We start from the raw sequence: 10000 nt of genomic DNA on the forward strand, positions 1-10000 counted from the left end.
GGAAACTGAAACTTGTTTCTCCTTGTTAAGAGGTAAATACAGAACCCCCGAGCCTTCGCTTCAGAAAATATACTTGACCAACACCTTTAATGGTGATTTTATGTTGAACATCCCTACCTCAGGATATCTCCAGATTCCAATGTAGCAATACAAGGAATGATAATAGATTCTGATACAACTGATATTGATAAAAAAAAAAATTGTCAGCTAATTATGGAATTTCTCATCGAAAGTATTTGAATTTACATATTTTGGTTTGTTTCCTGAATTTCCTTTGTAATTCACATACATTTTTAAAATAAACTTTTAATATATATGTATATAGATATATACAATATATATATAGATAGATAAATGGATACATAAAAGGAGAGAAATAACGGTAATATATATATAGATAGATAGATATAGATATAGATATAGATATAGATATAGATATAGATATAGATATAGATATAGATATAGATATAGATATAGATATAGATATAGATATAGATATAGATATAGATATAGATATATATATAGATATAGAGATAGAGATAGAGATAACGGTAATATGTGTGTGTGTGTGTGGTGTGTGTGTGTGTGTGTGTGTGCGTGTGTGCGTGTGCGTGCGTGCGTGCGTGTGCGTGCGTGCGTGTGTGTGTTTGTTCTATCTTTTACAAAGAAAAAAGAGAGGGAGATAGAGAGAATTGGTGGGTAAGCTTTCTTTATAGACATATTCCCTGATTAGTTCTCACAGGCGGGCATTATTTACTATGAATATTATTGTATAGAAGCTTTACGTCACAACTTATCAAATAAAAACAAAAGTGGTACAGTAACACCACAATTGTAACAAAAGCCATACAGTTTCGCCTCAACGCTACCGTTCTTTCACAAATATAACGTATATAAGGTATTCTTTGGTGAATTCTTAAGATGGTTTCATTGCCACCATTCAAGAAACATATGCATTAGTACTGGAAAGGCGAGTGCGTCTTTCATGCTATTTCGAATACTAATATTATGGCTATTCAGGAATTCTAACGTGCTCGGTACTAGCACTATTTTTGACCGAACGAGTTTTTAGATAAATGTATGGGAGTGAAAGATTAGAAAAAGAAAGGAATGAAAGCGACACAGAATCGAATGTCACATTCAAGACTGTTGCAACAAAAAAATCTTAGTAGGTTTCAGTAATAACAAGGATTTCCAGGTGTTCTTAATGAGAAATAAGTGGTGTATTTAAACTAAGCTTCTGTTAATCTTCACTTGTTGCATCTGATACATTTTTGACATAATTGTGCCAATGCTAAGTGGCAGAGAGAGAGAGAAAGAAAAACATAATTATTTTCATTACAATATTATATACCAAAAATGTGTGCATTATATAACAGTTATACTAATGTAGGAGTTTGTTTCATTTATGATATAGCATAACTGTAATAGGTCTTTTTTTTTTTCAGAAAATATACAGTTAACATCAAGCGATATCAACTTAACTATCAATATCTTTATGTTATATTGTAGAATGTGATTCATTAGTAAAACCAAGATTTTTTAAATTATCTTTTCCCTAAGAAATATGATAGAGAAAGAAACATTGACAGTAGATTCGGTAGATAAGCTTTCTTGATACACATATTTGATTAATGGGATACACATGAATATTTAATACCATTATCAGTCGGCATTCTACGGTCTCTTTTTCAACAATACAAAACTAAGTATACCTCAGGATTTCAAACGAGTTGGAACAACTGTTAACACCTGAAACATCTTTATTATTAATTAAACTTATTAAGGAAGTATGACGTGTTTGTCATATAGCAGAAGAAAAAAAATATTTGTTGCAATTGCTCATAAATATATATATATATATATATATATATATATATATATATATATATATATATATATATAAACACACGGCTTAGGAAAAAACAACCAGTATGTGAATATTTAAACCGAAAGAGAGAGAGAGAATTATAATGATTAAAAAGCAAATTTCACACATTAAAAATATGGGTCTGCGTGCGATTGCATAGCTGGGAATGTTGTAAGAATATTGTAACAGAAACAAAAATATGAAACAAAGACATTTAAAAATCACAAAGAAAATGCAAAATGGGCCTACGTGTGATTCCACATTTGGCAGTCTCGAACGTGGGCCTGGAATTCCCAAGCCACACCGTTAACTATTCCTCCATCACGACGATATCTTTTTAATAAAAAAAATAGTATCAAATTTAAACTAAGCATCTGCTAATCATCACTTGTTGCATCTAATGCATTACTGATACAATATTGTATAACTAACATGTGTACTCAATAATATTTGTCTCATATCGGAGTATATTCCCCTTATGATATAGAATAATTTAAGGTAAAAATATAGAGAAAATGATTTGCAAGTCGGTTACTGAATAACAATTATAAAGGTTTGCCTTTTTGCTGTGCAGAATTGTACATATACAAACTGTATTCATTTCTTCAGTTTTATTTTTCATTTGTAGAAAATGCCAATTGAAAATCAAGCGAAATCATGTTGATCAATACCTTTATGATATACTATAAAATGCGATGCATTAGAAAAATACGAAGATATTTTTTTATTATTATTATCAATTTACTTATCTTTAGAGGGAGAGAGAGAATTATTGTCTGTAGAATTAGTAGGGAAGCTTTCTTCATAAACATATTCCCTGATCAGTTCTCGCTGACGGGCATCTGCACATTATAAATATTAATGTAAAGGAACTCTACGTCACAGCTTAACAGATAAAAACAAAAGTGAGTATAGTAACACCACAATTGTAACAAAAGGTACACAGTTCTTCAACTCAACGTTACCGTTCCATAAATATAAAGCAATAATTTTCAGATCATTAGTTAAGTTTTTGCTTTCTGTTGATTTTTTTTTTTTTTTTTTTTTTTGAGAAAAAGACACATGATTTGACAGGAGAAAAAGAGTCAAACAGGTGGACACAGACATGGAAGCAAACAAACAGACTCACATGATAATTCATGCAAAACTCGTAATCACTCAAACACAATATAAAACATAAATAAAAAATACACCTGAGAACGATAACCAACTCAAGTTATACAGATATGCAAAACGGCTTAATCATGTGTAAAACCTAACCTTGAGTTACGATACATTATCTAATGATTGCAAATTATTATTTTATAGCTATTTAAAACTGTTTGGCTAATGAGATACAACTGAATATGCAATAACATCATCAGTCTGGCATTCTATGATCCATGATGAGAGCTTTTTCAACATTACAAAATCGAGTCTACCTCAGCATTTCAAACGCGTTGGAACAACTGTTAACCACTGAAAATCCTTGTTATTACTAAAACTTATTAAGGAAGTAAGACGTGTTTACCATATTTTCTTTGTTGCAATTGCTCACAAATAAAAAATAATTAAGGGATTTCACACGTAGTAGGAAAAAAATAATAATTTAAATATCAAAACAGAGAGATCATTATAATAGATGATTAAGTAGCAAATAGCAAATACAAATATGGATCTGCGTGCGATTCCACACATGGCATGGAACAGTCTGCAACTTTGTTACTTATTAAGACGTGGAAGAATATTGCGGCAGAGACAAATACGATTAAAAGAAATAAAAAAATACAATTAAAAAAACACACAAAGAAAATGCAAAATGGGCCTTCGTGAAATTCCACATTTGGCATGGAACAGTCTTGAACGTGGGCCTCGAAACTTCCAAGCCACACCATTAACCATTCCTCCATCACAACGATCTCTTCTTAATGCGAAATTAGTGGTATATTTAAACTAAGCATTTTTTGCGTCATCATGTGAATGACTTAGAGCCAAAAAGTACCCCTACATATCTGATTTTTTTGTTAATGTGTGTGTGTGTATGTTTGTTTGAGTGTTTGTGAGTGACAGAAGAGAGAAGGGGGAGGGGATGAGAGCGAGTGAATACCTATGAAATAAGTAACCATCAAAATGTTGAATTTGCAAGCTCCCTCCCTCCCTCCCTCCCCTCCCCTCCCCTCCCCTCCCCTCCCCTCCCCTCCCTCCCTCCCCTCCCTCCCTCCCTCCCCTCCCCTCCCTCCCTCCCTCCCTCCCCTCCCCTCCCTCCCTCCCTCCCTCCCCTCCCCTCCCCTCCCTCCCTCCCTCCCCTCCCCTCCCCTCCCCTCCCTCCTCCCCTCCCCTCCCCTCCCCTCCCCTCCCCTCCCCTCCCCTCCCCTCCCTCCCTCATTGGCATCTGACTTTTACAGCATTAAATTGGGGTACTTCATATAATTGGCATATGTATCTAATATTTATCAGACAGACAAATAAACATACAAATTCATCATTCAGAAGACGATGCAGTAAATAATTAGCTTAAATAAACCACTAATTCCCTGTTCCATGCCAAGTGTGGAATCACACAGAGGCCCATTTTTTATTTTCTGTATTTTTCATCACCATCATTCCACCTCATTACAAATGATTTTAAATAATAATAATAATAATTAATCCATAAAACTGATATGATGATGCAGGGAACATAAACAGGAATTGGGTAAATTTATATGTTAAACTATATGTAAATTCAAATTCTATAGGCAAAAAGTTTTATGAATCAATATATACCCAACGACATTTTGTTTCTTATTAACATTAACTTTGGCATGTACTTCATAACGTGACTTGCGATTGGAAAATGAAGTTAATATTTGCTTATAAAGCACGCAAGAATACGACATATATATGAGGCTCCCTGATGGCTTCTGTTAAATGTCACTACGTAAGAACTTTGATTCATAAAACGAAAAACAATTGTTTCCATGATTGCTATATAGTCACCAGTAAAATTGTTTATATAAAAGAGAAGAATGATTAAGTCCAATTAATACCGATTTTGTACAATTTTACATAATCTTGACAATCACAAATTTAAATATTAATTATATAATTTGTATTGTCAATCTCATCAATATTGTTATTATAATATTTGTTGCTCTATATTGTTTTACATACTATAGATGCCCCATACATTAAATGCAAATTTCGTCAACAAAACTAATATTTCACATATTTCACTAATGCAGTAACCTACATAGCGACGTTTTTTACTAATTCTCTTTCTTTTCACGTTTGCTAAGCAGACTTACCTCAGAATTTACATACTGTGTATCACTTTATATTTCTGAATCAGATTGTCCTTGACACATTTGTTTCAACTTACAGCTATGTGTGTGTTTGTTTGTGTGTGTGTTTGTGTATTTGTAAGTATGTATGTGTGTGTGTGTGAAAATACATAATCATGATAATAAACGGTTTAGTAATTCTCATACAGCTAGGGACTACAAATATACATAGAAGTACAGATAAGAGACAAGTTATATGTACATAAACACATACAAACAACAAATAAACTATCAATTTATTAGCAGCACAACAAAAGGACAAGTGCAAGTATAGGTGAGTCAGGAGTGCTGAACTAGTATTTCTGTAGACTAGCGCTCGTGGGAGAATGTGTGTGTGTGGGAGAGAGAGAAGCAGAAGAGAGAAGGGGAAGGGAATGAGAGCGAGTATATGTAAGGCAAATAACCACCAAAACGTTAAATGTGTGTAATATCCATTTGATTGCTCTCACTCACTCGCTCACTCACTCACTCACTCACTCACTCACTCACTCACTCACTCACTCACTCACTCTCTCTCTCTCTCTCTCTCTCTCTCTCTCTCTCTCTTTCTCTCCCTCCCTCTCTCCCCCCCTCCCTCCCTCCCTCCCTCCCCCCCCTCCCTCCCTCCCTCCCTCCCCCCCCCTCCCTCCCTCCCTCCCTCCCCTCTCTCTCTCTCTCTCTCTCTCTCTCTCTCTCTCTCTCTCTCTCTCTCTCTCTCTCTCTCTCTCTCTCTCTCTCTCTCTCTCTCTCTCTTGGCGTTTGACCAGGTGTCTTCTTCCGTACAATTTTATAGCTTTAAATTGTGGTACATAATAGAACATTAAGTACGTTTATAAAAATAATTATCAGCTAATCATGGAATTTCTCAGTCGATCGTCTACTTCTCAGTTCTCTAGATGCTTTTTTTTTACTGCTCTTTGTATGCTTTGGAAAAGATTGCCTTCAGAGATTGTAACTTCTCCGACTCTAAAAAAGTTTAAAAGATCAGCTAATATGTATTCACTACGTAAATTCTTTTTTTCTTAGCTGTGTTTTGACCTGCACTGACGCCTTTGGTGGTACAGTTCTCAATTTTTTCTGGGTACCCCTTTATATGGCTGACTATAAAAATAATTATAATAATATATATATTGATATATAGAGATATAGAGAGAGAAATAACGGTAATATATATATGTGTGTATGTTTGTGTGTGTGTGTGTGTGTGTGTGTGTGTGTGTGTGTGTGTGTGTGTGTGTGTGTGTGTGTGTGTGTGTGTGTGTGTGTGTGTGTGTGTGTGTGTGTGTGTGTGTGTGTGTGTGTGTGTGTGTGTGTGTGTGTGTGTGTGTGTGTGTGTGTGTGTGTGTGTGTGTGCGCGCGCGTGCGCGTGCGTGTGCGTGTGCGTGTGCTAAAGATAAAATTTTCAACCTATTCAATACTACATTAACTTAAAATTGTCAAGCGTATTACAATAAATCATTAAGTAGCAAAATTAACACAGATTAAAAGTATGGGCCTGCGTGCGATTCCACACTTGGCATGGAACAGTCTGGAACATTGTTTTTTTTTTTTTTTTTGTATAAAGATGTGGAAGAATGTTGCAGCAGAAACAAAACGATAAACTAAATGCAATTACAAACCACAAAGAAAATGCAAAATGGGCCTACGTGTGATTCCACACTTGGCATGGAACAGTCTCGAACGTGGGCCTCGGAATCCCTAAGCCACACCGTTAACCATTCCTCCACGACGACGTTCTCTTCTTAGTAAAAAATTAGTGGTATATTTAAACTAAGCATCTGTTGCATCATCACTCGTTGCATCTGATATATTTTTTGACATAATGCCAATGTTAAGAAGTAGCACAAAGTTGTGACACTTTCCAAAGAAGCATATCAGAGAGAGAGAGAGGGGGGTGGGGGGAGGGAAAGGGTGAGAAAGAGAGAGTTTTATTCTGTTTATTTTGTCAGCGAAATATGATTTTATTGTTTCATATGGCCTATTTTAGTATATCAGAGAAATTGGTCTTTATTTGAGTTTATTCCTGGTGCTCTTTCGGATAATACTATTAAGGTCAAGTGTTACATTACCTCGCAGGTTGTTAATATTGATTTTCTTCAAACTCAAAAGTAACATGCGTGTTTTCTATAATGATTTACCTTTATGTACATGAAATTAAGGATAATACCTTTTCAGCCCCCACCCCATGGTATATCTGAAAAGACTGAGAAGACAGTGAACATGTACATATCGAAACATTAAAGTAGAACAACTAGTAATAACATTGGTAACTAAGCTTTAACATAATTCTCGATTATTACTCGCTGGCGGTGGGTCTACACATACGAACTTAATCAGTCTATAGGAGTCTCAATTTTACATAAAACAATACCAAAAAGTAGTATGGTAACGACACAATTGTAATAAAAGCATTGTTTGCTTCACTTCAATACTACCGTTCTTTCACGAATGCATACCATGTAATTTGTAAACCATTATAGAAGTATTCTTTGATCATTGTTTAAATACTTACCATAGAAGGGGTTGCAGAGGTTTAATGTCATCTCACGTATCTATTTGTCTGTCTTTGTATGTATGCATGTATGTGTGTATATATATATATGTATGTATGTATACATATTTATATATATGTATGTATGTATGTATATATGCATATGCATGTATGTGTGTGTTTGTGTATAATGTGAATGTATGTGTATATATATTTATATAAATATATGTATATATATATGTATATATATATATATATATATATATATATATATATATATATATATAACATATGTGTGTATGTGTATATACCTATTCTGTATGTGTATATGCACACACACACACACACACACACACACACACACACACACACACACACACACACACACACACACACACACACACACACACACACACACACACATACACACACATACGTATGTATGTATAACGTGTATATAGATATCTGGGAGAGTAAAATAAAAAAAATCACACGTAGTTTGTGTCCAAAATCATACCTCTCTCTTTCTCTCTCTCTTCTCCTCCTCCTTCCTCTCTCTGTCCCTCTCCTCTCTCTCCATCTCTCTCTTTCTAAAACTGTATTTACTACCCCCCCCCCCCCGCCCTATTTTTCTCTCTCTCCCCTTTCTTTGCAACACATCATATTGACATCTTACCCTGTGGCATCTACATTACAAATTTGCAGCTTTAAATGGTGGCAATTTGAAAATTCAGCATGACTGTGTTAATGATTAATAATTCGAAAAATGTTGTTTAGTTTAGGTATACCACTATTTTATTTTAACCAAGAGACCCACGCCTGTGTTATCATCACAGCAAAATGTGCGAATGAAAATGTTTATTTCTGTAAGAATAGCATTTGCAATACGGTTATATTTGGCAAAACTATTACATACATAGCAAGCAGTTTTACACCTTGATACAAAGGTAAACATTGATAACTAATTGTAACAATGCCGAGATCCAGCGTCGCATTCGTATTTTCAATTTAATCATTTATTTAGATATTCCCTTTAAAGGGTACCACAAAGCTGTGACGCAGATATACATAGATATGCATATATATGTGCAAATGTGTTTACACCATATACTGAATATATATGTAACCTGGAATCTCTCTCTCTCTCTCTCTCTCTCTCTCTCTCTCTCTCTCTCTCTCTCTCTCTCTCTCTCTCTCTCTCTCTCTCTCTCTCTCTCTCTCTCTCTCTCTCATAATTCACTTATAACCTAATATGGAAGGGAAATTTTAGCCCAAGAATAAAGTGTAATGGAAATCGCCTAAAAGTGTTGATCATGTTGGCTGTTGGCTTCCGTGCTCATTAGTGTCTACGACATCCTAGAATTCCAGTAAATAGCTCAAACTCTTCTGTGTGACCTATTCGATACAGCATTCACCAAACGTATTATAATAAATTATTAAGTAGCAAAGTTCACACAGATTAAAAATATGGGTCTGCGTGCGATACCACTGTTGACATGAATCTTATAACTTTGTTATTTATAAAGACATGGAAGAATGTTGCGGCAGAAGCTAAACTATAAAATAAATGCAATTAAAAATCACAAAGAAAATGCAAAATGGGCCTACGTGTGATTCCACACTTGGCATGGAACAGTCTTGAACGTGGGCCTCGGACTTCCTAAGCCACACCGTTAACCATTCCTCCACCACGATGATCTCTTCTTAGTGAGAAATTTGTGGTATATTTAAACTAAGCATCTGTTGCATCATCACTCGTTGCATCTGATATATTTTTGACATAATTATGCCAATGCTGTGAAGTGGTATATCTAAACTAAGCATTTAATTTTCTTCATCATTTATTCTGAAATATTCTGCCATAGTTTGGCCAATTCTAAGAGGTACCACTAAGCTGTGACATTTTCCAGGGAAGCCATATCAGACACCGTTGAGAGAGAAGAAGAGGAGGAGGAGAAGGAAGAAGAGGAAGAGGAGGAGGAGGAGGAGGAGGAGGGAAAGAGGAAGAGAGAGCTAAATGCTTTTACTTTGTCAGTGAAGTATGGTTTTATCGTGTCACATGGCTTACTTTTAGCATATCAGAGAAACTAGTTCTTACTTGAAACCACAGAGCTGAGGAAGTGCATATTAGGGATAATCAAGTATATTTTCAGGAAAATAAACTTGATGAAGTTCTTTAATGGCGGTTGAAAATATATGTTGCAGAAAATTTCAAGCTTGAAATGCAGTCATGATAACAGATAAACTGATATAGTCATTAACCATGGATTTTTCATCTAAATTAACACGCTCAAAAAACATATCAAACCAGGGTTAACATGATTTCATTACGCAATTTAAATGAGAGAGAGAGACAAG

The sequence above is a fragment of the Penaeus chinensis genome, chromosome 28, assembly GCF_019202785.1.
Source record: "Penaeus chinensis breed Huanghai No. 1 chromosome 28, ASM1920278v2, whole genome shotgun sequence".
Lineage (NCBI taxonomy): Eukaryota > Metazoa > Arthropoda > Malacostraca > Decapoda > Penaeidae > Penaeus > Penaeus chinensis.